Source organism: Phodopus roborovskii, unplaced genomic scaffold (assembly GCF_943737965.1).
Source record: "Phodopus roborovskii unplaced genomic scaffold, PHOROB, whole genome shotgun sequence".
In the NCBI taxonomy this organism is placed as follows: Eukaryota; Metazoa; Chordata; class Mammalia; order Rodentia; family Cricetidae; genus Phodopus; species Phodopus roborovskii.
In genome coordinates this window covers 3,507,791-3,520,058 of record NW_026126558.1, presented here as the reverse complement: position 1 = coordinate 3,520,058, position 12,268 = coordinate 3,507,791, and the positions used below count along the sequence as shown (strand labels likewise).

General features: G+C 45.6%; 1 protein-coding gene across 2 annotated transcripts in view; it reads right to left on the bottom strand.

The window, feature by feature from the left end:
- Sipa1l2 (signal induced proliferation associated 1 like 2) overlaps window positions 1-11,641 on the bottom strand; it is a 160,690-nt gene extending 149,049 nt beyond the window's left edge. For both annotated transcript variants that reach the window (XM_051201622.1, XM_051201623.1), the window contains exon 1: window positions 11,452-11,641. The gene's annotated coding sequence lies outside the window, so the exon portion shown is untranslated. The remainder of the gene's footprint in view (window positions 1-11,451) is intronic.
- Window positions 11,642-12,268: the final 627 nt, after the last annotated feature.

Here is a 12,268-nt window from a genome sequence, read left to right as displayed (position 1 = left end):
GCGAGGGTGTTATTTTCTTTGTTGAAAGCGTTTATTCTTTGGGTGAGTAGAGAACTGTGGATGAATCCTTTTAAATATTTAAATGCCTGGAATTTATTTAGGGCTTCACATTCAGCTGGCTTCAACAAAGATTATGCAAATGTTGCAAAGTAGAAATGAGAAACAAAAACTGTTTCCCTCTTACACTTCTTTTAATCTTGGCAGAGACTTTCAGAGCTGAAGAAATGGCCTCTGAAGGACCAACAACTCCCAAGCTGGGCTGCTACCTCACAGTAATCCTTACATCCACCACTGAGAAAGGTACCTCCACCCTCTGCAGCCCACTCTCTAGGACAGTAAGCTAGCTGCCTCCACCACACTCCCTTGTCCCTACCTTTCTTTACCCCTCTCCCTTCTTCCTTCCCTTCCATTCACCCCTCTTCCCATGATATACTAAGATCTGCCTTGCCCTGAGGCAGCTACAGTGCCCAGGACAGAACAGAGCACCACAGCTGGATCCAAGAAACCCAGGTTTGAAACATTAAAAACTCACAGGATCCAGAAAAAGCACACTTCTCATTAAGCCACAGTATCTAGAACAGGAAACAAATCCCACTGGACTCACTAAATTCCCATGTAGGAGCTGAAAATATGGCTCAGTTGATAAAGAGCTTGCCATGTAAGCATGAGGACCTGAGTTGGAACCCCCAGGCACACATAAAATAAGCCTTCCATGGCAGTGTATGCTTATGGTCCAAAAGCTGAGGAAGTGGAGACAAGTGAGTCCCTGGGGACTCCCTGGCCAGCCAGCCAATGAGAGACCCTGTCCCCAAAAACCCAAGGTGGATAGTGCCTGTGGAGGGTGTCCTCTGGCTTCCAAAGGCATGTGAACATACACGCATACACAGATGCACATGTCTGTATACATACATACATACATACATACATACACACAGTTTTTCTTAAGTTATATATATTTAAAAAGCTCCCACATAAGGCAGACGCAAGGAAGAAAAGACATGAAAAGTTCACACACAACTTTTGAAACCTGCCTAGGTTCTGGAATGTCTCCTCCCAGCTCTTCATTCTCTTTATATGTCAAGCACACGAGTCCCCTTCATTCCTACAGACCATAACTTTTAAAATAGTGAATAGATCCACAATTCACAGAGAATGTCTTAGAATGACCCTCAAATAAAATATGGTAACCAATTGGATATCCCTACTCTTTGTGATGGCTGATCCCTCAGTCAGCTCTGCTCATAGCATGGAGAAAGAACCATGATTCGCAGATTCCACACAAAACAACAACCACTACTCTGCTAGGATATGAAATGTAAGACTCCTATTAGGTGAGTTGCAAGGCTGGGGAGTTTGCTCAGTGGTGGAGTGCCTATCTCACATGCAGGAAGCCTTGGGTTTCATCCCCAGTCCTGCATAAACCAGATGTGATGGAGCATGTCTGTAACCCTAACATGCAGGAGATGGAGGCAGGATGATCAGAAGTTGAAGGCTGCAGAACGAGTTCAGGACCAGCCTGGGCTACATGTGTCCTTGTCTCAAATAAAAGCAACAATTGTAGTTTTGTTGTGCCTGTCATATTTAAGTCATACATTCCAATGGACTTTTGGTTAGTCTTGAATTAAAAACACATAAGCAAGAAAGGGTACCTGTTTTCTGCAGACCAAATTTTCAAACATCCCCTTTTCCCATAGGAACTTTCAGGATTGAGAAGGACAACAGAGTGCTAGCACCTCCACATTCATTTCCCCCAGTAATCTGTATCAAGTAGCCCAAGCCAAGGCTTCCAAGAAAACTCAGCTTTCCCCCTTGGCCTCCAACAGGGCTGGACCCACCCTAGGGGACCAAACTGACACAAGAAAGGGCAGACCACCAGCTCATGGGAAGTGTGCCATCTCTTCAAAACCTTAGTACTCTAGGCAGTGCTCAGCAGTCTCTCTGGACCTGTGCAGCCCTGCTGATCCCTCCGCAGGAACTCCTGCCTCCTGCAGCAACAGCTCCAGAGTTCAGTGCCAGCCACTTCCTATGAACCTGGGAGAGATGCAGGAAGTGCAAAAGGCCACTTAGGGTGAGTCACAGTAGAATCCACAACATATTTCAACAAAAGTCAAGATTCAGAAAGTTCCTTCGCTTCCAAACTCTAGTCATTTAACTATGATGGCCAGGAGCTAATGGTGTGGCAAAAACATTTGAAGCACAATGAACACAGCAGGGAGGTCCCTGCCCACAGGACAAAGGTGCTCTAGGGAAGGGAAACAAGATGCAGGAGTATAAAACTAATGCTCAGGGTGCGATATACATCCTGCTAAAGAGGGCAGTGTAAGAGTATAGTACTTAGCTGGAAGCCATCCCATCTTTCTGTATTCACAGCCCTTTTGCAGCCCAAGGGCTGGTGAGCTGCTTCCTGTACTTGTTCCTATGGCCAAATGCCTGATAAGAAGCAACATAGGGAGGGAAGGGCTTATTTTGGCTCACAGTTTCAGGATATAGCTCATCAAGTCAGTAGGATTACAGCAAATTACTCACATCTCTGTGGGACCAGCTATCAGGAACTTAGGCCAGGACCATAGCCATGAATTGACATTATTACCATGGAAAATTGGGGCTCTTGGGCATCATATGCATAATTATGTATATGACTACTATATCATATTCAGTGATCTATTGTGCAGGTTTCCACAGACTTCTGAGAGGCCTGGTCCCCATGTTGTCAGCCACAACATATGATTTCTCTGTGCTCTGGGAAGTTTTTTGAGCTTGGGTCCTGTGGAACCATGGGATTCATGTGGTTCCAGAATGGCTTATTACTATGGCCATAAGCCATAAGGCTTGCTCACAGTAATCCACTTCTTCCAGGCAGGCCCTGTCTTAGTTAGGGTTTCTATTGCTGTGAAGTGACACCATGACCATGCAACTTTTGTAAAGGGAAACAATTAATTAGGGCTGGCTTACAGTTCAGAGGTTTAGTTCATTATCATCATGGCAGAAAACATGTAGACGATGTACTGAAAAAGGAGCCAAAAGTTTTACATCTGGACTGACAGGCAGCAAGCAGCATCTGAAACCTCAAAGCCCACCTCCAGTGACACATTTCCTCCAACAAGGCCACACCTCCTAATGTTACTCCCTATGAGTCTATGGGGGCCATTTTCATTCAAACCACCACAGGCCCCATTTCCTAAAGGTTCTGCAACTTCTCAAAACAACAAAAGCATCTGGGGAACCAAGTATTCAAACATGAGCCAATGGGGGACATTTCACATTTGAACCATAAAAACAGAGAAGCACAGTCCCATCCCGTCACACAGAGACAGAATGCCAATGTGTGAGGCTGTACTCAGCATGCTCTTGACTTTCTCATGTACTTCTGGACAGACAAGTAATAAGTCATACCTCCTCCCAATTCTATGCAGGAAATAGCTGTAATGGTGTGAGGCTTCCTCTACAACCAAGCTAAACCAGGAACATCTCAAGGAGGCTGGCATCTCCATCACCACACCCAACCAAGTCACCCACAAATAGTCCCAGGGACACAGGAAAAAGACCCCCCCAAGAAAGACACAGATACAGTAAACACAGAACCCAAAGAGTGAGTTAGCCCTGGACCCTTGGAAACTTGTTTATACACCATAGAGCATTACATGGGGGAGGATGGGGAGCAGCTGGCTCCAAAACTGGAGTCACACATTTTGAAGGGTGGCAAATGAGCCACTGGGGTGTGAGACAAAAATAATTTTACTTCTACTCACGTGTAAAAACATCTTTCTCATACTTTTGCTTGTATTTTATGATGTTCAAGACATCTTAGCATGATAAAGCACATGTGTACATATACAGATCTAAGACATAATACACACAAGTATGCATGTAATTTATTTTAGTTTTTGATACAGGGTTTTACTATGTAGCCTCTGGCTGTCCTGAAACTTGCCAGGATGGCTTTGAACTCACAGAAATCCACCATATTCTGTCCCCCCCCCCCTTTGCTGTGGTTAAAGGCAAGACTCACCATGCCCAGCAGCATATATGTGTACACATAGACACATGTACACATGCATGTGTATGCACACACACAGACATTCAGAGAACTGACTGTACACTGGAAAGAGCCTGCAGACCTTTCTACAAAACAGCCATTGTTCATTGGATTAAGGCATTAAACACTTGTAACAGTAGCATTTCCCCCGGATGAATGACCAAAACTGTAATTCCTAAAATCCCCTATTAGACATTTCAATACAAAGAAGACTACAGCCCAGAGCTATTCCGGAACAACACGAATCCCATAGTTCCACAAGAACCAAATCCAAAACACGCCCCACAGCACAGAGAAGGGAGGCATTGTACTGACAACATGGGTCCCAGACCCTCCAAGCCTCTTAGAAATCTGGATTCCTGTACAATAGATCACTGGGAATATATGATGTTTTACATACCCAAGAACCCTCACTTTCCAAGTAACAATGTCAAAGACCAGTTCTTTGCTCTGGTCTTTTAATTTAAGAGTAGTGGCTGTGATAGTGCATACCTGTGACCCCAGCACTGAGGCAGGATGATTGTGAAATCAAGGCTAGCCCAGGAGACCCTGTCTCAAAAGCACCCAACAGAAAAGGGATAACTGAACACACAATGTCAACCTGACTGCACTTAGAATCACCTAACTGATGAGGTCCGCACCTAGGTGTGTCTGTGGGCGTTTCCAGTGCATAACTGGGTAAGGACCTACTATGAATGTGTGTGTCAATATCCCATGGGCTTAGAGCTGGTATGAAATAGGAAACAGGACAGAGTCTGCTCAACATTGGGTCCTCCTCTGATCTTTGCTTCCTGCCTACCATGATGTGAGCTGCTGGGCCATGTCTTCCCTGCCATGATAGCTGACACTTCTGGAACCATGAACACAAAGAATTCTTCCTGCTTTATGTCAGATTTTTGGTCTTAGCAATAGAAAGCTAACTAATTCACCTATTTTAGACTTCTGATTTCTTGAAAACACCACAAATAAAAGAGGACACTTTTCAGAGGAGGTGGTAAACACGCAAAGTAGTAGGGAAACATGTACACAGAGTTCAAGATGCCCCTGTGGCTGAAGGAAAACTGCACAAGAAATACATATGGGCTGTAATGGTTAATATTGTCAATGGGATCTAGAACTTGTCACCAAAGAAACAAGCCTCTGAGCATGTTTGTGAGTTTCTAGATTGGGATTAACCTAAGTGGGTCTTCAGAGTCACCATAAATGTGAACAGCAACATCCATGACTGGGGTTCCATACTGAGTAAAATGGAGAAAGTGAGCTGAACACCGCTTTATCTCTCTGCATTGTGACCAGGGCTCACACTCCTGCCTAGCCTTCCCACCAAGATAGATTATATATGCACTGTGAGCCCAAATAAACTTCTTCAAGCTGCTTTTGTCATAGCAACAGTAAGTGCAACTAACACATGCACTAACAATAATGATGATGAAATAATAATAATAATAATAATAATAATAATAATAATAATGAAAACACTAGCTCTAGCTCTTACTGTCTAAAAGCAATGGAAACAAGACCACACAAAACTGAGACCGAGAAGATGTCCAGCACTACTCAATGCTTTTCCTGAATTTTCTGTTCGAGTCCTTAGAAAGCCATGTGGTCCCCTAACATCTCAGAGCTAGTCAGCCTGTCATTAAGTATACATTTCCTAATCACTAACTATATGCAAAGCAGGTCTAACCAGGGACACACTGAAACATAGACTCACTTGTGACTTAGAATAATTTGGTCAGCAGAACCCGCAAAGCAAGTTAGGCGCCATCTTTCCCAATAACCTGTGGGAAGGGGGAGAGATACAGTAGGTTACAAGAAACCAAGCACTCCCATCTGTACTAGGGCTTGGCTGTAAGAGGTGGTGGGGGAACCCCTATGGCTAAGGCTCACACACTGGGTGCCCAGGCAATGGAAAAATCCCACCAAGGATGCAGGAAGAGGTACAGAGACTGTCCTAAAGCTCAGATGGCACATTTTCCTCTTAACGTGCTCATTTAGTGGAGAGGACAGTGCATGCTATGTTGCGTACGTGGAGGTCTGGGACAAATCTCAGGACTTGGTTCTCTACTTTGAACACATGTATCCCACTCAGGAGTTCAGACTTGGGAGGCAGACTTAGTGACAAGTGTCCTTACTTGGCTAGACCCAGGCAGCACTTCTTTGAGAGGAACAGCAAAGGTGTTAACAGAACGAAATTCCAAATATACTACAAGAAGAACTAATTACAAGGAAGCAGAAGAGAGCAGTGGACGTCACAGAACAAGGTAGAAGCACATGTGTAGGGCTTCAGGGCTCCAGAACACAGAGACAGCAGTAGGGCTGGACACGAACACAAAGACAGCAAGCAGGACAGGCGGCCCCAGAGCATGCTGGTCCTACTGGCATGCTCAACACCAGCCAGAAGGAGCTTTGTTTACTAGCCTCACTTTGACAAGTATGTAGCAGAGATGAAACAGTGCTCTAGAGCAATGGTTCTCAACCTGTGGGTCGCAAACCCCTGGGGTCCCATATCAGAACTTTACATTATAATTCATACAGTAGCAAATTTTGTTATGAAATATCAATGTCATTTTATGGCTAGGGTCCACTATAACATGAGGGACAGTATTAAAGGGCCACAGAATTAGAAAGGTTCAAAACCACTGCTCAAAAAGATGTGTACTAAAGGCCCTGGACAGGGTAAAATTCCAAAGAACAGGTAGCACAAGGCTATTCCATAGCTCAAGAAACTTCCTAATGTCAGGCCTGGTGGTGTAGTTCTGTCTTCTCAGCTACTCAGAAGGTCAAGCCAGAAGGATCCCAAGTTAGTTCAAGACCATCTTAGGCTAAGGAATAATTAAGGTCAGCATGGGCAACTTAGTCCTGTCTCAAAATAAAAAATAAAAAGAAGTGTGTGACTCCATGGTAAAACACATGTCTAGTACGTGGAAGACCAGAATTCAACCCCAAGCATTGCAAATAAAAAAAAAAAAAAAAAAAAAAAAAAACTTTCCCGTTTTAATTGAATTTAATTTGATTTGAAACCATCAAAAAGTGGTATTCCACTCCCCTTTCCAGGCCCCACTGGGATTCCTCTGGAAAATGCCCTTTGGAAGTCATATGGAAGCTGCCTGGGGTTTAGTCCAGTAGGAGACATGCCTGGTTTGTGCCAAGGCTCCAGGTTCAGTTCTCAGTGCAATCAGAAACTGTATGGAAGGATCTGCACCAAAGAAACCTAGGTAAGTGGGCCGTGCCTTCTAAGTCCTCCTCTTTGTGACATTCTCACTGTCATGTAAGAAAGGAAAAGGTATGTGTGGGCAGATGAGCAGGTATGAGGTAACTACACTAAATGTTCTCTCCAGTTAGTCACACGGTGGGGGGGGGAGGGTTCTTCCCCAATACATATCTTTTTGGTGTTACTTTCTTCTTCTGTTGTTTTGAGACAGGGTCCAAACTTTGTTGACTAGACTGTCCTCAAATTCCCAGCAATCCTCCTGCCTCAGCCTCCCTAGAGCTGAGATCACAGGCAAGAGCTACCACACCAGCCCTACCTTATCTTGATTAAATGCATTGATAATAGTTAATAATGGCTATGTTTCATTTAATTAATAAACTATGCATATTCAAATGATGTGCTTAGGGTATTAAGGTCAAATGCATATAAATCTAACATCCTTAAAATTTGTTTTTGTGCTATTTTTTAAATTAGTTATTTTTATTTTATGTGCATTGGTGTTTTGCCTGCATGTATGTCTGTGTGAGGATGTCAGATCTTAGAGTTACAGAGGGTTGTGAGCTGTCATGTGGGTGCTGAGAATTGAACCCGGATCCTCTGGAAGAACAGCCAGTGCTCTTAACTGCTGAGATCTCTCTCCAGCCCCATTTGTGTTGATTTTGTGAGATGGGGACCCAGGCTGCCCTTGAATTCATTATGTAGCTAAGGATGCCTTTAAACTCCTGATCTTCCTGCCTCTGATCCCTAGTGTTGAGACCATCAGAATATACCACATGTGGCTTGGTTTTATTTTCTAAATTTTATGGATTGATGGTAACAGTGCTAAAAGTCCTTTCTGGCACAGAAATAGTGGCTGACATGACAATTATACTCAGCTCACAGCCTGTCTTCCTTTCTATTACTCAGTTTTCTACACAATGCTGCACAGGAAACAGGTCTCAAGGAGCAGTTCACTACAGAGGAACTCTAACAGGAAGAAAAACCCTGCAACATCAGATCTGAACCCCTAGAGCACTTGCCACTCTTGGGAAAAGTTTATGCATCAGGTTCAGAGACGATCAATCTAATTTACCCTTGAAGTTGGGAGGCATTTGAATTCTAATTGCATGGCTACCTCTCCTTAAAAAGGGTCAAAGCTAAACGCAATTGGCATAGAAAAGCAATTTCAGAGTCATTGATTTCAAAGGTAAACCTAGCAACTATAAATCCATACAAGGAGGTTCACTATATACAAACTTACAATACACGGAATCTAGCAGGACTGATAATTATGGGAAATATAAACCATCCTGGCCAGGCACTTTTATTGCTCTAATGCATGTATTTTAAACAATAAAGAAACAAAAGGGGCTGGTAAGATGGTTCAGTGGGTAAAGGCCAAGCCTAAATTCAATTCCAGGAATCCATGTGATGGAAGAAAATCGACATCATGTCTGTCACACACACACACACACACACACACACACACACACACACACACACTAAAAAGCAAAAAGTGAAATGATGAAAGAAAGAAACCTATGGTTTTGGAGCCAAAAGGAGCTATGCTCTGCTTTACCCAAACTCTCCTAGGAACTACAAAGAACAGCCCTCCAGGGTCTCACCCTTCCTCCTACTCACCAAAAAAGGAAAGCCTACATAGGTACAAGAAGAAAATCTAGACCATGGTTCTTGTGTATTCTTTAGGGCTTAACTTCATATTTCATTCAAGTTAGCAAGCATAATCCAAGTTTTCTTAAAATCCACCACATCTTTGTAAAGACTTGTAATCTGAATCTACTACCTACCACCCAGAGATCAGAAGTTCAAAGGGACAATTCAAGGCTTCCCAAAGCTGGGTTTAACAACTACTGCTGGGACAAGGCATTAGGAGCAGATCCATGTCAGTGGACACACAATTCCAAGACTAGGCCCATGCACAGCGTTTTCAAGCCAGAAAATTGCCATTGGTACTAACAATTCCTTAGTTTTGGAAATAGATTTTCAATCTAATTGATTGTACCTTTGTCTCAGGTGAAGAAGATTCCCAAGCTACAGAAAGGAGCCCTTCCAAAATCATACCAGTGGCAGGGTGGGGGGTAGGTGGGGGGATGGATGCCCTTTCCAAATGTATATTCTATAGTGTTGACTAAGATGATAATCCCACTCTTGAGGAGAAAAGTTACAGAAGAAAACAAAATGCTCTTTATAGAAGCCTAGCATTTTATAGTATCAAAATCATGTTCTGAAAAATATACACTCAAGCCAGACAGTGCAATTCCCAGGCTTGCACTCCCAAGCGGAAGCTCCACCCCCACACCCTAACTGGATCCAGTATTGCTCTCTTCATCCTCTGGAGCAAACAAATGTCTATAAGGTATCTTATGCAAGTTCACCTCACCCCATCTATAGGCAGCACGTGGGTAGTGAGGAAAGCAGTTCCTGTTTTATTATGTTCTCCACTTCCCAGATGTCTACTCAGCCGGGGATCTCCCCCCCTCCCATATTTAAAAATACATTCTAATTTAGAGCATACAAATTTAAATTGTTGTATTTTAAGCCAAGCAAGACACACAAGAAATGACAACTATAAAGCCAAATTCAAATTTCTTCAGCTAATATGCCTGCCTATCTGAGCAAGACTTGCAGCTAGCTGTCACGTTGCTTGTAGAGTAAAAGTACTGAACAAGAAGTGGGGCGTGGCAGGGCACACCTGTCATTTAAGTCACTCATGATGCAAGAGGATCACAAGTTCAAAGCCTGTTTGAGCTACCATGTGAGGTCAGCCTAGATAGCTTAGTGAGACTCTTCCAAAATAATAAGAATAAATGAATGACTATTTTAAGTTATTAATTAAGTGGGACTAGGAATGTAGCTTGGTGGTAGAGTGCTTGTCTAGTACATGTAAGCCTCTAGGTTTAAATTTAAAAAAAAAAAAAAAAAAAAAAAAAAAAAGCACTTAACCCAAAATGTAAAAATCTGCTGGACCAGTTAACTAGAGGCAACTGTACTAGTCATTAAAGAGCTGTGCTCAGTTAGAAAAAAAGAAGCAGACCTCATCAGGGAAGAAGGAAATGCAGAGGTCCTTGACACAATCCTCAGTATGACTCAGGCAGATGCACCGAACTACGAATCTCCCTCAAATGCTGCTAGTCAACCCTCAGGCATAAGCCCCAAACTCAAGACAGACTGTTCTTTCCTACCACAGATCCCATCTCTGCCTGTCCCCGAAGCCTCCAAACTAAACCCGGGCAGCGAAAACAGCATAAGTAGAAATCTATTCAAGTGTAATCACCAAACCCACCCTAGGACTCTCCATTCTCCAAATAAGTCAAAACACGATGCAGAGCTCAGCTTGGTCATATTCACCTTTTAGGTGGTAGACACCAAAACCCACTTTTCTGTATTTTCAAAAATAACTGGCTTAAGCTTTAAGGGGAATAGTATATTTCAAACAAAGCAGCAGTTTGGGATACTTTCTTCCCTTCCATTCCAATTTGTAAGACGTTAAATAAATAAATAAATAAATCCCAGCCTAGATTGCAGACGCAGGAAACTCAAGCGGGCAGTGTACTGCCTGTCATAAGAAAGCCATCTAGTGTTAAAGTTTAGAAGTGAAACCGCAGACAAAAGGAACATTTCTGGGACTATTTTGAAGTTACTGAGAAAACCAATGAGAATAACCAAGATGCCCGGTTTTCTGTGAATGACTTGGGTTTGGGGTGTTTTTCGCTTTGCCTTTTTCTCTCGCTGTTTATTCTTTCTTAAAGCCATCTTTGTCCAAACCAAGTCAACTCTAAGCAGAATCCAAAGCGCCTAAGTCCTGTTTTGACCAAAATCAGGTACCGCGAGCCCCAATTCGTGAAAACGCACTTGCTGTCGGTTCACTGGTGCTGGCGTTGGCCGGGCTGAATTAAGGTACCCGGAGCCGGTTAATGACGCCAAACGTCTCCCGGAGGGGTGACGCCAAGTTGTCCTCGGCTCTCGCTCTCGGAAGGATGAGCCGAAACTGATTCTCTGGGTTCTGCGACCGGACTGAAATGAATGTGCCGACGCTGCTGGGTAGCTCCCGGACCGCAGTCCTCACCCGCGAAGATGCGAGCCCGCGCGTACAAAGGAGCGGGAGCCCCGGGGGAGCGGCCCGCAAGTTGGGCGCAGCCGGGCAGGTCCGGTCCCTGCGACCCGCACCAGCGGACGCACCCCGCAACCCCCCGACACGCACCTTAGAGCGGCAGTCCTCTGGGCCCCTCTAGGGCCGGCGCGCAGAAGCCGGGGCCTCGCCGCCCGCCGCCGTCCCGCGCTACCCATGGGCGCGCTCCCCGCGCGGCCGCTGCGCCCGCGGCTCGAGCTGTCGCCAGACGCCGCGCTGCGTCCTCGGCCGCCCGGCTCCGTCTGCAGCCGGCTCCCGCCGCCGCCGCCCGCCCCGGTACCGCCCCCACGCGCTCAGTCCCTGCCTATTGGCCGGTGCTCCGGCAGGTCCCACCCCGAGCGCTCCAGCTCCTTTCATTGGCCAGTATCCGGACAGCCCCCGCCCCTAGAGCTCCGCCCACGCCCATTGGCCAACAGGACAGACCCCGCCTCTAGCGCTCCGCCCACGCTCATTGGCGCGCCTCCTGGCCAGACCTTGCCGTCGGGCGCGCGCGAGCGTCCTGGGAGAGTGAGTCGCTTGTAGCAGGGAGCGCGAGCCTTCATCCTGCTGCGAGGAGCAACCGGCCTCCCACCGCTCGCAAGTCGGGGCGCCCTCGGAGCGACCCGTGCTCTCCGGGTGTGGCCTCTCAGCCCCGCAAGCTCTTACCCTTCTGGCCTCCTGAGGATCACAACAGTCCTGCGAAGCCCGGGGGACGCACTTGACGCAAAAGTCCTAAGCGCAGGTCGGGGGAACCTGTGATGCTCGAGTGGGCTCTCTCCTGCCCGGAACGTCTGCACCCCGTGTTCAGGCCTTGTCTTGCCTCCAGGAAGTCTCACCTGCGGCTTGCTGCAGTCCACCTGGGTTGGGCCCTATTCTGAGATGTACCGGCTCGAGGAGGCGTAATTGAGGA